This window comes from Hetaerina americana, unplaced genomic scaffold (genome assembly GCF_022747635.1).
Source record: "Hetaerina americana unplaced genomic scaffold, ioHetAmer1.1.p SCAF_7, whole genome shotgun sequence".
Classification (NCBI taxonomy): Eukaryota; Metazoa; Arthropoda; class Insecta; order Odonata; family Calopterygidae; genus Hetaerina; species Hetaerina americana.
Genome location: NW_027287316.1, coordinates 57,057,897 through 57,077,585, shown reverse-complemented (window position 1 = coordinate 57,077,585; position 19,689 = coordinate 57,057,897). Strand labels below are relative to the sequence as shown.

Sequence of the window (19,689 nt, the reverse complement as noted above, 5' to 3'; positions counted from 1 at the left end):
TTAACTAATGTTTAGCGCTCCATGATTAATAAAAAAAGCTGTATTACTGAAGGGCAAATTCTCCAATCTATTTCTCAAGGAACACTTGCAAAACACACCGTGTTCTAAGAGGAAATTATTTCTTTTCCTAAGCTAATGCCAGTGACATTCCACATTTCGTCTCACCTAAATTGATACGAAGATTCTCATCGAGAAACAGTGAAGAAAACTAAAGAACGAAATAGCAATATGGCAATCTGACGTTGAAGATCAGAACTTAGTTTATGAGAATCAAATATTTTACCATAGAATTTTTCTAAGAAAATGCACGTTAAGCATGTGTACATGAATGTTTATGTCCATACGTGTAATTATTGCTTCCATAGATACAGTGCAGTGCTGTAGCTTTGGAAGTGAAAAAAATATTTTACGACACCTTCAATCTGTATTCTTTTAAGCGAATTGAAAGATCCACACTGTAGATATGTGTGCATATATATATATATATATATATATATATATATATATATATATATATATATAGCTAATTGTTATACATTTTATGTATAAATATATGTACATATAGAGTCTGACCTGAAGGAGGCCTCAGAGGAGGCTGAAAGCTTAAACAATTTAAAATGTGAGTGTCCTTTTACGGGTATTTTATTTTATTTGTTTATTTATTTATATATATAGGGACACGAAGTGAAGTAATCACGGGTACCAGATTAGATTAACAAGTTCCAGGTTGAAATGTTTAATTGCTCCGAAAATAGTTTGTTTTCGACAAGTAATCAATTTCTCCTTTGAATGGTAAACAGTTCTAGCACTGAGACATACCAGACAGACATACCTGTAATTCATCTTCCAAGCTTGGTCAAAACCGATAGAAAAAAGTTTAATGGCAAATTTACCATACTCAGTAGATGGAGGGGTAGGATCAGATAGGAGGAGAGGAACACGGCTAATGTATCTCATTGCCTCACACTTAACAGAGTTGGAACTATTGAGTTTACGTAACACTGTCTAGTCTGGTATTCAAAGTACCATATACGTAAGTTCTGCAATAAATGTAAGTTCTGTTGGTGAAACGTGAAAATTAAATCTCTTTAATAAGTACACGAACTCTTTGGGCTGGATTTTATTCATGACGAGGAATTTCTTGTTTAATAGCGAAGTGTATTGGATCCGTATAATGACAATTTGGGCTTTTTAAGCCTCATAGGCACCTATGAAGACAACTTTATAGGTACCTATGGGTTTATGTAAAGTTGTATTTCTATATGTCCTCTCCCCCGTCCCCTTTATAGATATATATAAACAGACAACACATACGCAATTTTTTTAATAAATGGGAATAACATGCATTCAAACAGACGTGAGTGCATCATACTTTCATATATTTAATAAAGAGGTACTGCAGGGGATTTCATATTTTATTTATGTGAATCTGCTCAAAGTTAAGACCACTTTAGCTAAAATTTAGCTGTAATTTAAAATTTCATGGTTATAAAAGACGAGATCCGTACCTCATCGCCCGAGAGTACATTTTGGTCCCAAATCATATTGGTCAAGTCATCTACCAACATGAAATAAGAGATATAGACACCAACACAGACAAGTTCAGCAATTCGCTCTTCCCTTGGACGATACACAGAACAAAATCGATCCCAAGCGCCAGAATGTTTTTCATTTAAAAAACAAACTTTCTTCATTTAGTCAAAACACAGCTATTATATGATTCGTATATGCGTTTGCGCATTGGTGTAAGTTTACCTGCTCTTATATGTGAAATAAAATTATGTTTTCATGAACTCAAAGACGTGCCTGTATAGCTGGTGCCCTTGATCCATGCCTTCCAAACGCCCTTGCGGCGGCTTGAGGGCTGAAGTGTAGATGTTGATGATTCTTATTATTAATCATTCAATTTTTTAGCCTTAGCTCCCTATATAGGAGATCTGGAAGGACAGATGAATGAATGAACATTTAAATACTTCAGGAGACAGATGGAGTCGTCAAGGAAAGAGAGGGGAATCCTATCGAAAAATCTCAAACCACGTCGGTCCTACCCGAGTAAGCCCACACGTTCCAACCTTATTGGGGAGAGGAGGAGGAGGCAGTCGTTGGGAATGTGACGGGGTCAAACTTCGCACTAACCCACGGGGACGAGTGCCCCGCTACTTACCACCCTGCTCTCCCTCCAGCCCACATCGAGAGCACCGTGTGCGGCTTGGGGAGGGTGAAGGGGGGTCCGGGAAGAAAACGCGAGGTCCGGCATGTCTACGTTGCGGCTCTGAATATCATCACCACGGGTATTAAATCCGAGGATTGCTTTTAGCAGACCCACAAACTATGCTCATCCCTGCTTCTCCATTCCCTCATAGTTTATGCCACCGACATTTACCATTAGACTCTTCTCATTGTTCACCTATGGCTTACCACTCAATTTTTTTTCCTAATAATTCCTACCCTCCATGTTTCCTTCAAATAAATTCTTCTCCGTAGCTACCCTTTCCAAGGGATACGTCCAATTAATATCCCTCTCCTGCTTGCAAGTGTCCTCCATTGGATTCTTCCTTCGCCCACTCTTTGAAGTGCTTTCATTGTCATCCTTTTTCTATCTATTTTCTTCTGTACCACCATATTTCCATTTTCACCAATCTTCTTTTCTCTGCCACCACTATCGTCACGCATCCATCGAAAAGCAGACTCTACACAATAAATCGCTTCCTTATGTTTATGTTAGTACAGCTTTCCGATAGCTGCATCTTCTGATTGAAAGCCTCCTTCGCTATTCCTATTCTGCACACACCATATCCCTTTAATTTATTTTATCGTCAGTGATCCTATTGCATAAATAGAAAAACTCTTCAACTCGTTCCAGTGAACCTTCCCTAGTCTTACTAGCAGTAGGTGTTCTAATTCGACTGCATGGCATTATCCTAGTTTAAATCTTGTTTACCTTGACATTTTTCTTATTCAACCCCTTTTCCATAGTGACTAGTATCCTTGTCAGGACTTCTTCCTGAATATCCGGGCTGCGAATAACACCTCGTCTCACCTCCATCACGATCCATGATGGTTAAGAGCGTTTTCCGAGGACGGTAACGGCCCGGGGGACCCCTCCACCGTATACCACCTAATGGTTGAACTCAAAAAGGAGCGTCTCACTCTTTCTTCCTTCTCAACTATCTCGACCGACTCGAGAAGTTCAAACGAACCTCCGCCTCTCCGCGCGTGAGCATTTTTAAAATGTGGCCCGGTACGTCGGATTGGAGGCAGAAGGGAAGACTCCATCGGACGGCTCACTTTCCGCGAACTTATGATGGGGAGTCTATTACATTCCTTTTTCTTTTTGTGTCCACCCAAAACTTCACTCCTGAGATCGAGTTCCAAAATATTTGCGAAAGACAAAGGAATGTCAAATTGCGAATCCTGCCCCGGAACCGCTAGGTCACGTTTACATGGAGTGGGCTAAGGAAGGAGTGTGGATGGTGGTCCGGCGAAAAGGGTGTGTTAAAAAAAAATAAAAGAGAAAAATACAGGGAAGGTTCTCAACTGTAATGTACTTGTTCCCGTTGGAAATACAATCCATGATCATGAATGGTCCATTTATAAAGAATGCCTTCCGCTTTGTAGAGTTACGTGTAGTGCGAGGGAAACCGTGATAAAAAATTTGCCTTTTTTAGAATTTTTTCAAGGCATTAGAATCCGCATCTAAAACTCATTGCAGATAGAATAGGATTAAGAAGATTTGTCTTATCATGCAATTGATCCATAGGATTCAACCCTAGGTAAAATAGATGGACAATTTGAAGACTTGTGAGATTTAGAAAAAGTTTAATATCATTACAATCATTTCAATTAGCATGTGTACTGAATGGTTATGTGTATATCTGAAACTTCAAATCACACATACACATATGTACACTCCCACACATGTACACACACACCTAAATATCAAATGAAATTAGAAAGGGTACGGAGATTTCATGCGGTCAAAATGAAACCATTTTCTTCTTTACATTGATCAATACGATGCCCGAAGTCAACTCAAATACCATTATATGAATGGTTTCAAGGAATCATCAAACGAGATGGCCAAGAGGTACAGCAGATGTGTACTGTGGGCCTTGTATCCAGAACTTTATTACTAAGGTACACGTAATCTCGCCCAAATCATCATAAAAGTGGTGGTTTCGAAATTATCCCCGACCCATCTGACACTGAGATAAGAAATTGATTTGTTCGAGGAAACGCTATTTTTTATTGGAATTTTGTGGGATGATTATACATGACTGTTACTGTAAGCATAATAAAGTTCCCTCAAAAACATAACTCTTTTGTCGACTTCTTTGTCGATAACTCTTTTGATAGCATCTTTTTGAAATCATAACTGTAGAACTATGGGCTCCTCATGCATACAAATCTAATAACAGAAATCTTGCGTTATTCATTTTGGTACATAACATTTTTTCCGAGTCTCTTAAGAGTTACCAGGTCGTCTCTCTCCTCCTTATATAAAGCACGCCCAAACGATTGATATGCGAACGTTTCTTGAATACTGAGCAATTACATACCTTATCCTCTACACAATCATACCCCACTTTTACCAGCATGAAAAAATCATGATATTGCTTTACTTACCAACACTCCTGATGAAAATGTTTTACATCGATTTAAGATTTACAAAAGTTTCTCGGACAATAGAAATAATGCACCTTAGGACTAGCTGGATTTCGAAACTAAAAATAACGTAATCGTGATTAATCAATCAATTAAATCCAATATAGTTAGGATAAGGTAGCACATAGTTGAAAAATATATTTTTTTAACCATATTTGAACTGTTACTATGCGTAAATACATTTCAAATTTTGGATTTCTAATTGAAAGATGGTGAGATATTGATGAAAGGAAGAACGTTGGGTGGATGTTGAAGAGGACAGTATGAAGGCAAGTGGAAGTTACGATGAAGAAATGAATGCAGAGCAAGATTGAAAAAGTTCTCGCGATATATAGATTACTCTTGAGGCGATATATCGCAATAGACAGTCTTTAAGGACCGCCTAAATATAATTCTGCCCAACAAGAACTCATAAATTACAGAGGGTATAAAACACTTTTTGTTTCGACCTTCTTGCTAAAGTGGATTGTGGACACAGTTATTATTACACAGAGTTATAGAGGACTGAATGGATGAAAAAATGTTCTCTTACTTGTCGCACAACAAAATCAATAAAACATCCCAAAAACTCCTAAGATTATAATAATATATCAGGTAAGTTAGAGCGATCATTTTATAATTGAAAATAATCCACTTGTAAATGATATTTTGATTGGGTATAGTTATGATTCAGACGATGAAAACTATCAGTTGGCCCACGATTGAGCCCCGAGGGACAGATCAAAAGGAAAATAGTTAAACGCTATGCTAGGTTTGTGTTTAATCACCCAGAGTTTTGTGGTCGAAGGGTTAACGGAAGGAGAGAATGGAAGCTAGGGAAGGGAAAGAGCTATGAAGAGAGAAAGAGATATATATATATATATATATATATACATATATATATACATATATATATATATATATATATACACATATATATATCTCATATATATATATATATATATATATATATATATATATAGATTATATATTTATATATATTTAGGGAAATAGAGAGAAAGAAATGAAATGAGGGTCTCGAGAGATATGTGAGTATCGCGGGGAATTGTGGGTGGGCCGCCGCAAGTTTGGAGCGGAGTGGCTTAAAGAACTGTACTGAATCTACACCGTCGACAGAAGAGGGCTGAGTCGTAGATACCAACCCACTCAACCACGAGGGAGGTAGCCTTATCTCGCGCGTGGCGGTTGGGTACATTTAGATCGACTCCGCTCGCTCAGAGACTATGCGTCGATTATTCGTGACCCGCCGGCCTAATTGACATCCCTCGTTCAGCCCATTCAGCTGTCTGCGTGAGAGTCATCTCTTTCAACTTAGGAGCCTCCACATAATAAAGAATAAGCATGGCGTCCCTTGAAAGAGCGAATTTGGAGCGACTAGGGCCGGAATGGCCAGGAGGAGCGATAAAGGGAGACCCAGAAAGGGACGGTGAGATAAGTGCAATAATAAAGCCCAGCGATTTGGATGAAGAATCGCAGTTTGATGAGGTTGCAAATCGCCTCTTGAAAGAGATTCAAACGAAACGAAAGCTCATCTCTTTTGAAGAAAACGTGGGGGCGGAAGAAGGTAAGATGAAAAAATGAAATAGTAAATGATCGTCTCACCGCAAAGAATCTTTTCGCCTGAACTGAGAGAGTATTATCTGGTTTAGTTTATAGGTTATGGCTTAGTTGATAGAGCGCTGAGCTCCCGACCCGAGGGCCCTGGTTCGATTCCGGGTGAAGCCTCTGCGTACCCTCAGCTTCACTTAAGACCCGAGATTGTTTTCGGGCACCGGATTTCTCTGAAAAACCACCGGTGGTATAAGAGGGAAATAATTGTCCCTCGGTACCACCCAGAAAGTGAGAATTTCACACGAGTTGCGTCCTACTACTTAATTATGAAATCAGCCTTCCAGTTTGTGACGGTTTTATTTTTATTTCTAATGGAAGAGCGGACTTGGGAATATACATGAAATAAGAGCATGATCATTTCCAACTCTATGTAGCTTCATAATAAAGATAATCCGATATATCTCTCTTACTTTTCAATTCCCATGAGCCATGCCAGCGTTTTGTTACGCACTTGTGCACTCAGTGCATTCCAAATGATGTTGTAATAGTCGGAAGAGTTTCAATTTTATACGCAATTTCGTTGTTACTTCGGTTTAGAGCTGTTGATAACATGTAATGTATGCTTCCTTCCACATAATGTATTCAATAATAATAAGTTACCGTCCAATCTTTCATTCTAAAATTGTTAAATACATTATATGTTCCCGCATTTTATCTTGTATTGTTTCAGCATTCTCGGATCTTAATTTTAAATTAGGGTTAGTTTTTCGATGATCACTGGTATTTCACAAGGGATAATCATTTCTCGGCGAATAACTAAACAATTTTTGACCAAGCACTAAGGAAATATTCATAAAACTTGCCTTTACAAAACCCTCTAAACAATTTTAATACCCACAAATTAAATGAGCACAAAGGAAGCAATTAAATAGACTGAAGTAAATCCTCATTTATTTAACTACAACGACCGAGATTTACGAATTCCATGGACCAACTCTCGATAGTTGTTTGAAAAATACATGCATATCTTTCATCTTAAAAATTTTTTGAATTTATTTCATTAAATAATATTTGTTAATTTATTTTTTAAACATTCATACATTTTTGCTCATCGATTCTTATTTTATTCTTGAATTCTAAGAACATTCCTAAAATACCACCTCAGCTCAAACTTCAACTCAATATGGCAGGAATCAACCCGATACTCTAAATCAGGAATGAGACATCAAGAAGTACCTACGAGGAAGGTGAAGCTTCAATTTAGGATGCCTCACTGGATTCATCAATTAGGTGTTTTTTTGTAAATATTGACGAATAATACGCTGGATATTACCGCGCCAAATCACCCAATTTTTCGCAAACCGTTCAACGATCGGGTGAAAATCCCACCGATTTGCCTAGTTCCATGAGTTATCGCAGTAGGCATTACATGAATACTGAGGACATTTGTGCCGTCCAGGGTGAGAAATTAAGGTAGAGCGCGAATCGAGGGGAAGGGGACGTGGATGGAAGGAGAGAAACCAGTCGTCGGCATTTACGAAGCGATTGGCATCAGGAACGACGTAACTCCCCTCGACCTAAAGGCCCAATTATCGAACGGTGATTTTCTCCCGAAGTTTCCTGAACATTACAACCCAAGTACAGGCCCAAATAACAACGTAACCTCCTGCTTCCTGAACTAACTGAATTCGTGACCAGGTTGAAGAACAATTGCACGAACAACCATCGCACTTTGATCTTAAACCTTTCCTTCAGTTTTCTTTCAACCATTTTACAACACAATTCCATTTACTTGAGTAAGGTGAAACTCTATATAAAAAGTAATGAGACCAGGGAAAGCATAAATCGCGGAAGTCAGAGCAGAAATTATAAGAGCTAAACGCTGATTGGATACTGATGAAAATGCTAAGAATAAGTCATGCAAATATGTTAAAAGGATATACGATGAAAATGAAGATTATGACATGAAGCTGAAAAGATATACAACCAAGTGAGAGTTGAAGAAATATGAAATAACTGTAAAATGCAGGGCATTCCTGAATGCATTAATGGTCGATGCAAGTACTGTCAAAAGCATGACAACCGAATGAAACTTTACTGGCTAACATTCAAAGAATAAAAATACCCAACAGAGAAAGAGCAACTAAACAATGAGTGGATTATATGATCACCTATTTACGAAAAACTGGTTTAAAAACAGGATGTAAATTCTACAGCTGAGGAGAAAAATATCTTAATTATCATTTCCTTACAATTTATGCATATTTTCCTGGAATTATTAGATACACCTAATAAATGAAAATAAAATTAAAGGTTTATCTTTCCTAAAACTGGAGTTTTAAGTTTTCATTTTTCCGTTCCCAATCAGACGATTGATTTAGTATTTCTGCTTGGATATTCATCTAAATATTGGGGTTCTTCCAATCCATGACGTGGAACCAAAGTTAAGCACATGGATGCTAGGTAGACTTTTGAAGGGCCAAGCATTGTTAAAAACCGAGAGCATTCATGGGGCAAAAATACTGGAGCAGACATTAGGCTCCTAAGCCATTCAGGGATATTGACATCTAATGCTTAGAGCCATAAGGGTGACGGGTTGAAATTGATATGACTTACTAGATAAAAAATTCGGTTCATTTTTTCTTGTCGGGGCACCCATCCCTGGGAGGTAGAAGGTGAATTTAGAAGAGTGAGGAGGTGATTTAAATTTAAAAAAATAAAATAACATCCTTACTAGGGCAGATCTGGTTCGTATGGAGCTTCACACCGCCCGAATATTTGCGGTTAGGGGTTTCGTGAACTTGTTTCTTGAGGGCCGAAGGAATAATAAACTCAAAAGGGATTTGAAAAAAAAACTGCACGAGATCATTGTCGGTTCTTGTCAGATTTTGACAACGGCCGCGAAAGGCGAACACCTTTCAGAATTATATCAACATCACGACTCCCGCGACTTCCATTGCCTCCCAGCACCCCTACCACCAATCAAGAAAGGCACTGAAATGTTTACAGCACGGACTTAACGCCTCAAACCCTCTCTTTCTCCCCTCCCCCCTAAACCCACTCCCTTTCCGCCATGCACCCATTTCCCCCGGAACACTGATTGAAGCTCGTTCGGTCGGACATTCAACGATCGCAAATAGGACGAGAGGGAGATAAGACCGTGTTCTTTGAAACTCCTGGGGGAGAGAAAGGGATTGGGGGGGGGAGAAAAATAAAGGAATAGCGTTTCCCGTTAAAACGTAGCAGGCGGACGTAACGTGAAAAGGGATCCCTCTGCGACACCGATGGCTAAGGCAAGCATAAATTTCCCGCCGCAAATGTTTAGACCTGAAATTTACAAGAGCATCATGGGAATCGATTCTTCTCGACGACTTCCCCTGGGAATTGTCTCAACACTTTTCCCCGGCAACAGCCTCTCTCTCTCTCCCCACCCCCTCCTATCTTCTGCTCCCCCTCTCACTCCTACTTGGCGAGGGCTTGGGAGCTAAGAGGGGGCGGGAGAGAGAGAGAGAGGAGAGTGTGTAGTGGCGTAGGAGTGAACTGGATGCCGGAGGAAGTTCGAGGAAAAGAATAGGCCTCCAGAGAGACGCGGGATCCCCGGTGAATTAGGTGGCTTGAGTCAATTACATGCATGACAGGGAGATCCGACTTTTCCCTTCCATTATCCGTGACTGGAAGGAATGCGCCGGCCTATTTTATAAGAATTGATGGCGCGAAATGTTCGGATGCTACAATAAGCACGGTAATGTATTTCTAGCACACGCCTTGTGTGGGGAAAATGCGGTCTCTCCTCGGAAGTAGGTTCTGCTTCAGGATATAGGGACTAAACCGGCGAGGAACGGCGGGAATATTTGTGTGCCCGGGAGAGAAATAAAACAGAGAGCAGCATAGCCTAATTTAATTTGGTCCTCTTGACGGAGATCTTAAGGAGATGTTTGAATTCTTTTTCTCTTTAGAGTTTATTTACGTGCACGCGTTGCCGACTTGTTTATCATCACGTCCATCGCAGTGGGTTATCAATCCGTAGATTGGTGCGTGGCAGCTCGCTGAGCTGTCCTGTTTCCTTCCAATCTCTTCATTAACTCAAAGATCCTTGCGCGGAAGTCTTCAATCATTTGCTTCCCATAATTCGTCCTTGTTTTTTTCTCTGTGTAATTCTTCCCCCCAATTTTTCCTCCAATTACTGTCTTCAGAGATTCAATACGTCTCTTATAAACTTTTCTCAGTCTTGTAAACCTCCTGCTATGGCATCTCTCTCCACCCACTCAACTGCAAAGTACTCTTTCGTACGCAAATGTGTCTATTCCTTTAACTCCATCATTATTTCGCGTGATCAAATTTTTCATAGTTTCTAATCTCCTTTTCTTGGCTGCTCCAATCGTAAATGTCTGCCCGGCCGTATTAAAGTGGACTTGCTTTCAGTAGATGTAAGAGATTGAAGTCATAATCACATCTAAACTAGGCTCGTTCATGGAAAGCAGAGAAATTGACTCAAGAGCAGGGTGTCTGTCCTATTTTCCTCATGCCATTAGATACCGGAATTAGATTAGATACCAGGGCTCAGCTCCATCATTTCACGGACCAAGAGCTGAATGGAATATAATTAGATCAAGCTGCGTAGGAGATATTTAGTGGCCGGACACCCTTCAGTCAGCTGTGTAACGAGAATGACGACCAATATACCCTCTCGCCTTTTAACTCCACAAATTTCCTTTCGCCCAGATGACAGTAAAGCTATCATGCAAAGCAAAGGACTATCAAATTGCATTTGCATTTTGGCTGAAACACATTGAATGAGTCACGACTGGTTTGGACTGTCTCATTTGCGTCACTTCCTCCTCTCTCTATTACCCACCGCTGCGTAGGAGGTAAACAAAAGTTCGCGCGTGCATAATTTTGCGTACTCAAGCATAAATATTATCCTCTAAACTTTCACTCTTTCCGAGATGTCTCAACAGTCATTGTCATCAAAAGAAAGACGGCACTCGGTGAAAAAAAACATTGGCCATAATATGCTCTGTCCTTCGACTAAACGGCAAACAATGGGATGACACAGAGATGGCGACCAATATTCAACAAGTGTTAATCATTTAAGTTTCGCATGTAAACATATTTCCATCGTAGCTTTTTTTTCTTTGCATCATTAGAAAGTTACTAACAAGCTTCCTTGCGAAATGATACTCGACTCATAGCCGTTATTGAAAATGTTCTCCTTAAGCTCCATTTAATACAAATGACTATGGAAAAATATGGGCGAATTTTATTTCACTTCAGTGGATATATTAGCAAAACTCCTGTTCTTTCTTGGATCAAACAGATATATAATAATAAGAAAAAAAATAACTGACCGAGAGGAACTTGTTATTGAGGTCATTGATGTATCTAAAGGCAGGTGTTGATGCTCTGGAACAACCATTCTCAAAAAGATAAACCGAAGTCAGCTTTTTTTTAAACAAGTTAAGCATGCTAATATAATTTAAATAAAATAATGGGAACTGTTGGCATAAAAACAATTTTCGAAAGTTGAGAAGTATCAATTAGATTTTAGAATAATCGGCGAGTTGATAAAACCGGCAAGTCCGATTTCTGAGAACTGCTTACCTAAATCAAATTTACGTCAAATGAAATAGTCTGCTAAACACCTACAGTGTTTCAATGCATAAATACATTTGAATATGAATAGGAAGTAGGAAATTGTTTTCAATCTGATTTAAATGTTTCAGCCAGATTTTAAAAATAAAGAACTCTTATAGCATTTTCATCGCAGTTACGGTGGACTGACGGTAGATCGAAGATTGTCCATTTTGACAGATCCATAGCACTAGAAATTTGGAATATAAAAAAATCGAATTATATTCAAGCCTAAATTAATAGAAACAGGATAATTATGAATCTGAATCATTCAAAAACCAATTAGCACCATAATACAAAATAGAAAACTCCAAGATATGCTATTATAAATCCGAAATTTTTATTATAAAACCTTTTTTAAGATTTTGCATTTTGGAAAACAGAATAATTGCTAGTCTGCTAAAACCTCAAAGGGACGATCAGGTGTGTATATACATCCCTCTACAACCATGTAGGTGGGAAGGACGATCAATTAATGGACGTCATTCAAGTTTATTTGGCTAGGATGTTATTATGGTGGGCGACGAGCTACATCTCAGGCTATTTACCTCATTAAACATGCGAGTGAATTAGGGCGATTTCTAGAGGAGAGAGGAAATTTCGAGTGAAGATACATTTACGACTAGTTTTGAGATTTTTCCGTTTCCCGACAAAAATTTCCCGGGGAACCATAGCTCATACGCAGACGGACAAATATCTTCACTTGAAGTAATCTTCAAGTGATATCACATAAAGAAGTCGAGACAAAGGATACTGTACTGGCTAAGCCGCGGTACAGACATTTGACTCGCGTACAACATTCACGCCCTCAAACGAAATGAACTCAAAAACGAGAAACTTCTGCACGTCACTTGATTCAAACGTCTCCCAGTTTCTCAGTACGAGCATTTTCTTCCGTGAACCGGCGCGAATCAAAATATTATATACGGCTTTGCTTAAATTGCTTTGTATGTATGCCCAAGGAATGCTCCACATATCGGAATAGAGGCCTCAAGGAGTGCTTTTCAATGAATTGAGTATTTCCCGCGGCCATAAATAACCGAATTCAATGACAAGTTGCTCGAGGAGACCGGATCGCTCCACTCTGCTGGCGGCGGTTCAGGATGTACGAAATAATTTCCGAACTAATACGGGAGCTGTAGAGGACCCGCGATAGTTTCCAAGTCCACTCATCTTATGCTGTCAGGAAGACTTATTTGGCAGTCGGAGAGGAAGAGATCTTCGATATAATATGTCGTCTCGCGTTTAATCTATCAGCTGACCCTCGGTAAATTACCTACGCAAATGTTACGCTGCTTTCGACGAGTCTCCATGTATGCTTAACGTCGTATGTTAATAAATATAAAAATAAAAACACCACGAAAAATTTATGCACACCGAAGTGGGTTTAATGTCTTCACTTTAAGCGGCTCCATAAATGTCCTTTTTCTTCCACGGATCGTTAGTCATATTCGGCCTGATGTATTCAAAATAATTACTTCCATCGTAAATAACAGTAAAGCCCTTGAATCTAAGTTGTATTAAAAGATTTCTCGAAGAATATAAATATAAAATTTTGAAACATCATTTACATCGTCATCTGGCTTCTATAACTCCTTTGATTTGCCAATAATTCTTCAGCCGATGACCCCAGAAACGGCTGTTCACGGCTTCCTTGACCGGTTCTAGACAAGAGTCAATTGGTCAACATTTTTTATTTAATGGATATCGAAAAATTAACTATATGTGGAGAAGAATTACCGGAGGATTCCTTCTAAATCACTAGTTAAACTACATTATCGCCAAATTTGAAAGTTATATTAATAGGGTGCTTTCAAAATTAATTCATACATTTAGTATGGGAATATATTTTAAAATATTTCAATGTTAACTTCCATACACTAACAAATATTTTGCTATCTTAACCATTTGTTCAATTTGTTCAATGGTAGGTTGCTATTGCGAAGTGAATTTCCGCCCAAAAACCTACTTTGGTAACAATAATTAAAAAGGAACATTCTTCTACATTTTTCTGCGGTACGTTTATTCAAATTTGGGATACACGTAAGTACTGTGGCGTTATAACGTGAAGAAGCATCATCATCATCACGGATTATCAATGCGAGGATTGGTTTATAGCAGCTCTCTAAACAATCTTGTATCTGCCTCTTTATTCCCTCCTTGCTCCTTGCACCGAATTTTCCTTTACCTGCTTCTCATAATTAAACTTCGACTTTTTTTCTGTTATTTTTCTCCTCTAAGTTTCCTTCAATGTAGTTTTCAGTAAGCTGTCATGCCTCAAGATATGCTCAGTTAGCTCCTCTCTTCGTCTTGTAAATATTTTGCATCTATTTTCATCTACATCCAATCATCAAGGTACTTCATCATTTGTTACTCTGCCAATTCGATTTATTTTCATCTTTATTCTGCAGAACCAAATTTCTATCACTTACTATTTTCCTTTCTTTGCTTTTCCCATGGGCCACAACTCAAGTCCGTAAAAAACTAGAATGTGTAGAAGCGTAAGAAATAATGGCAAACCATAAGTCAAAACCTCACCGTAAAAGCTATGGAAAATGTTCGAAGGAGGTAAACACATACTATAATTATTTGTGGAGGAGTAGTGGAAGCATCTAACGGAATGAGCGCCTAATGGAGAGGAAGCTTTATCCTTGATGGTATCGTCGGGATATGGTTAGACGCTTTGAGCGCGCGTATCATGAGGTGCACTCGGCAGGTAGGTAGGATTTCAGACCGGAGGTAATGCAAAGAGAATCGCATTGCACTCGTAGGATAGGAAATATATTTGAAGGGAAATGTGCTAGGCTGACCACTTCATAAAATATAAAAAGAGAATTCCTACAGAAAATAAATTACGAATTTTGCCAAAATTACTCAATATATCTGGTCTTAAAAGGCTGATCTCGACCGGAGGAATGAAAGATATTGGCAGTAGAGTATCCGTAAACTGAGTGTAAAATAACTAGGAAAAAAATAATAATTTCCCCGCCCTCTAAGTAATGAATAGGAATCAAAGGCATATTTTAGGGAGCGTATACTACCTTAGTCATAAAATAGCCCGTCATACCGTATATTTAGCGAACTATTTCAACACTGATCAACAAATATAGTGGCATGGGTTCGGAACGCAACTATCGCAACAAGTATTAAAGTACGCCGCCAAAGAACATGTGGTTTAAGTAAGTCCTATGATTCGGTGAATTTCAATTATTCAAGTATGTCCCTACAAAAGCACAGTGGAGATTTTGAGAGATGAGTGCTCAAAAGGAAAAAGAAATTTTGGGCGACCTAGGAAGAGACGCACTAGAAGACATTCATTTTCGAGATGCGGGGCCAACGTACAAAAATAAGACGCCAACGTGATACGCATTTTGGAATTAATCAGATTAGAAATTTGAAATAGATACCCGAAAACAACAATACACACTTTCCCGATGCACTTCAAAATCCTGTAACTTTTTTCCGCTTTTTCACATGAAAGTCAAACTTCTCCCATTATTCTTTTCCCGTTTTTCTCTGATCGGAGGAAATTCTTGAATTACTTCTTCCTTTCCCTTCAGTTAGTTTTTGAGCATGTCCTTTATTTTACTGTCTACCTTCTTTCTTCGTTTAGTACGATACCTGTGGACATCATTGCTTTTCTGTCGTCATCCATCAGGTCTACATGATTGTTCAACATTCTTTTCCTAGTTACTCCCCCCTCTCCTAATGCCTCGTTTTACATTCCTGTCTTACATTTTCACTCATTTCTTACCACCAGTACGTGTTTCCTCCCTGATTGTTTCTAAATATATTCATCTCTGCAATCTTCACCCATCGCTTTGTTCATGTTAACTCATGTTCTGTTCCCGCTGCAGATATTCTTATTGGTCCAGCCTTATGAGAAACTTTCTTCCTAAGGGAGGCTAATGACCTCCTCTCCCTCCCGCTGAAGACCATGTCATCCTACCCACAATGCGATACGGTTAATTTTTTCTCGATCGACGAAAATTCATAACAGATTCTTTGATTTTTTTGTCGAAGCGCGTGCCCGAAGCACCAACAGGGAAGTCCCAGATCCGGCGGTGTCTCAATGTCTTCGCCTCATAGAGCCGGATCTTCTCGAAAGTCCCCTCCGTTCGTTCGTTCCCTTCCTCCCCCTCTCCCGTCTCACCATTCTCAAGAGTTCGGGAATGGGAAATGGAGTGGTGGGAAGGGAGAGGGATTGGAAAATGAGAAAGAGCGAGCGGAGAACCGTGTTAGTCATCATTCCACAGCTTTTACTCGCGGCGGCCCGAGTGTGTTTATCTATTCGAAACTAGGGCTGCGCGACATAATATCGTCGACGAAATGGGAATTCGGAGGATTTAGAAGCTTCAGAAATTCAATTTGTTTTGATGTATCGACTTGATATATTAAAGTTGGCATTCAGGGGACATTCTACACCCACCGATGCGTGACACCACGGATATCTTTGACGCCTTCGACATACTCCAATGTCCGATACTATCGGCGTCCATCGCCATCCGACATTTTTGACACTCTCCGAAACCCGAATCTTGTTCGTTTCCCGATACCATCGAAACTTCGATACTCATTCATGGTTTATCTCGATATCTCGGTGTTTTCCGACATCCGACCGATATAGAGTTTTGATGTCATTAACTTCAATGCTCCGCACTCTGCGGTGAACTGGTCTATTCAGATCCCATCATGATTTTTATTTCGACTGCTAGGGAAACCAATTTTAGGGGTATCTTCCCCGACGATTTTGATCTGCAACCACCATCAGTATTCGAATTTGAAAGCTATTCTTTTGTTATTAAGCTGCTTCAATCATCACGAGTAAACGAGTAAGTCAAGTGGTTAAAATAATAATTTAAAATATCATCCGTTTAGCTAATGATGGATTAATTCATTTCACTCATTCAAGGCATTCTGTTGAAGGTAGGTTTTGGACGGTCCCTGAAGACGTCTTCTACGTATCGCGAGGGCTTCTTCTGCCATGCAGTACTTCCGTCATTATTTAACGGTAACTTCTGCCTGCATTCATACACTCTTCCTTCCTCTGCCCCACTATTGTACCAAAAATTCTCTCTTCTACAGCAGCCTTCAAAATTCCACCACATTTCGATATTTCCTCCACATATTTTTTTCTTCCTTTTTCAGATTTTCCCCTGATACTTCCTCTCTTCATCCACCTCGCTCAAAACGCCATCGTTTGCCTTCCTTCTCTGTCCAATATATTCCCATCATTACAGAAATACATGTATTACTGCAATCTTAAACACGCATGAAAGAATACTGGTATGGATATTCAATGTGTAATTTTTAAACTAAGCCCCCGTTTGAGCAGAATAAAATATTTTTAGGGCATAATTCGTTGGTCTATAAATAAATTTAATTGCATGTCCTCCATTCCATGGGCCATGACTTTGAAGTATCGATAAGGTTTGCACATTCCGATGGTATCTCGAGGGTTATTATAATCGCCTTTCATAGGAGCCATCCACAAGAAAAGGGTCGAAAGGTTGGGACCTGCGTACGATGAGCCATTTAAACAGCGCTCCGCTTATTGCTTCTGGTGATGCAACGTACAATTGACGAGAGAGCTTTGGACAAAAATGCCCCTAACGACTACGTAAAAGTTTCCCAAAGACACCCTCATCAATCATCAATCTTGCGCTGCTAAAATCTCCGACTGAAAGACTGGCTCGAAGACATTTATCGAAAACAATCAACCCTGAGAAATTATGCTTCATCCGGAGTCTTTGGGTCATAATGCCTCGGTTGTAAACAATAGGTCTCACCACCAGACGCGTACGGGGGAGAGGAAGACCAGGGTTCTTGACTGAAGTGTTATTAAATATTCACGGTGAGCACTGTGCAGCTTTGGAGCACGAGTTAAAGGGGATGGGAATTTGCCACATCCCTTGGAGTATTCTTCCGGAATATCCCAAATACATTTAAAAAACTGATTTCAATATACCTACACGATTCCGTTAGCTTTTTTCCCTTCGAAAAATTAAGGTGGCTCTCAGTTAAGTTCTAGGAAATTTTCGTGAATGTCCAAACATTGTGGGGAAGTGGTAAGATTGGCACGACCTTGAGAGTTCAAACTCATAGTGGTCACATATATGTGCTTACTTCATATGTTTTAGACATATACCTTATCTATCTCTATACCAAAATCTTACTCAAGCTCGCTAAAAATTGACTAGGGAAAGAGGAAACTAACAATGAGCACAGAAGACGGGGTAAATGATAGTAACACAGATTGAAAGCCAGAGATGTAAATCAACGGAAGGCTTGGTAGCTTATCTCCCAGAGGGATCGTGGCCATCTAAGTTCTAAGAAGGTCAGCAAAATAATGCCAGGTTTGAGTTTTTGGTACTCGAAATATCACGTGGGAAAAGGTTCCCTACTTTTCCACTTTTGAAGCTCAATCCCTCTAAATAACAGCACAACTGCAACCGTTTAAGCCAACACCGTTTAAATATTTGTATATTAAATTATTTCATCTATTTCAATCGCAAATACATACTGTATCAATAATACCATATTATATTTACATCTGTAATAACTTATGATCATTTGGGTATGTAACTGTGTACTATGTAATGGTTTTCAGCTCAATAGCAATTTTAATGTTTATTAAATTACAAGAAACTGCGGAAGATACCGCGACAATAACTTTTTGACGGAGTCATCCGATAATATGCACTACAATGCAACAATTGCTGAGTGTAAAAATCATTCCTCGGGACCGGGATCCTTATTCCGGTCAAGGTGAATGATTTTTACACTCTGCAATTGTTGCATTGTAATTTTATATTTATCTCAAGGTCTATGGGACTTATGTCCTTCGATCAATAAAGTTAGTTTCTAAGTATTAAAGTCGTACATTATTGGTAATGCGGTAATAATTTGCTTTCATTATGTACGGAAAATGTCGACAATTTTGCCGCGCAGTGAAAAAATAACTCTCTTCACAGAATGAGGATGTAAGTGGCCTATTAGCCAGAAATTGATATTAATCGAAGATAACTGAGTTTAATATTTACTTATCTGCAGTGGTTTGGAATTATCTTTGAATGGTACATACTCCATTCACGTCAAAGTATTAAATCACTACAATTCTCCCTAATTCTTAGCACTGAATAAGATTATTCCACATTAAATTCAGGACGTAATCTTGGACCTGAATATTAATTAGTTATATAAAAAAAACAAAAAACACAGTAATCAACCAGAAGGTCGGTTTGGTTGGTGATGGCAGAGTTCACCCAGTACTAAGCCCAACGGCGTGTGAAATTCACACATCAGGGTAGGGGGGCCAGTTCCTTTCCCTGTGCCGGTTATGGTTTCCCGGGAAGATCTGGTACCCGAAAAATCACATAGCTTGGGTGGGGCTGCAGGTGCCCAGAGTGCCTTGCCCGGGTCAAATATATAAACATATATACATATGCCAAAAACAGATGCGAAGTATGTATATTGATACTTGGCTACACACACTGCTGTGCATTGCGATAGTCACGCTGGGTATTACTAATCTACTCTTCATAAAACAGCATCGGTGGTTCAGTGGAAGAATGCTCGCCTGCCACGCGGGCGGCCCGGGTTCCATTCCCGGCCGTTGCATGTTTTTTCGCTGTTCCGAAAACATTTTTCCAATGACAAATTCCTATTTCGAAACTCAATCTTTTCGTTCAGGACATTAATCTATTAATCAGATACATTGTTCCCGCAAAAGTATACACATTTTCAAACTTGAACTTATTTACCTTCAATGTACCACGAGAACTTCATTTTTCTCTTTATCACTCTTATAAGTGTTTTCTTACAACGATTGTAAGCCTTTTC

At 39.2% G+C, this 19,689-nt stretch overlaps 1 non-coding gene across 1 annotated transcript; it reads left to right on the top strand.

Moving 5' to 3' along the window:
* Nucleotides 1–19,396: 19,396 nt before the first annotated feature.
* Nucleotides 19,397–19,467, top strand: TRNAG-GCC (transfer RNA glycine (anticodon GCC)). Its single transcript has one exon. It is a non-coding gene; the product is annotated as a tRNA-Gly (tRNA).
* The last annotated feature ends 222 nt before the right edge of the window (nucleotides 19,468–19,689 follow it).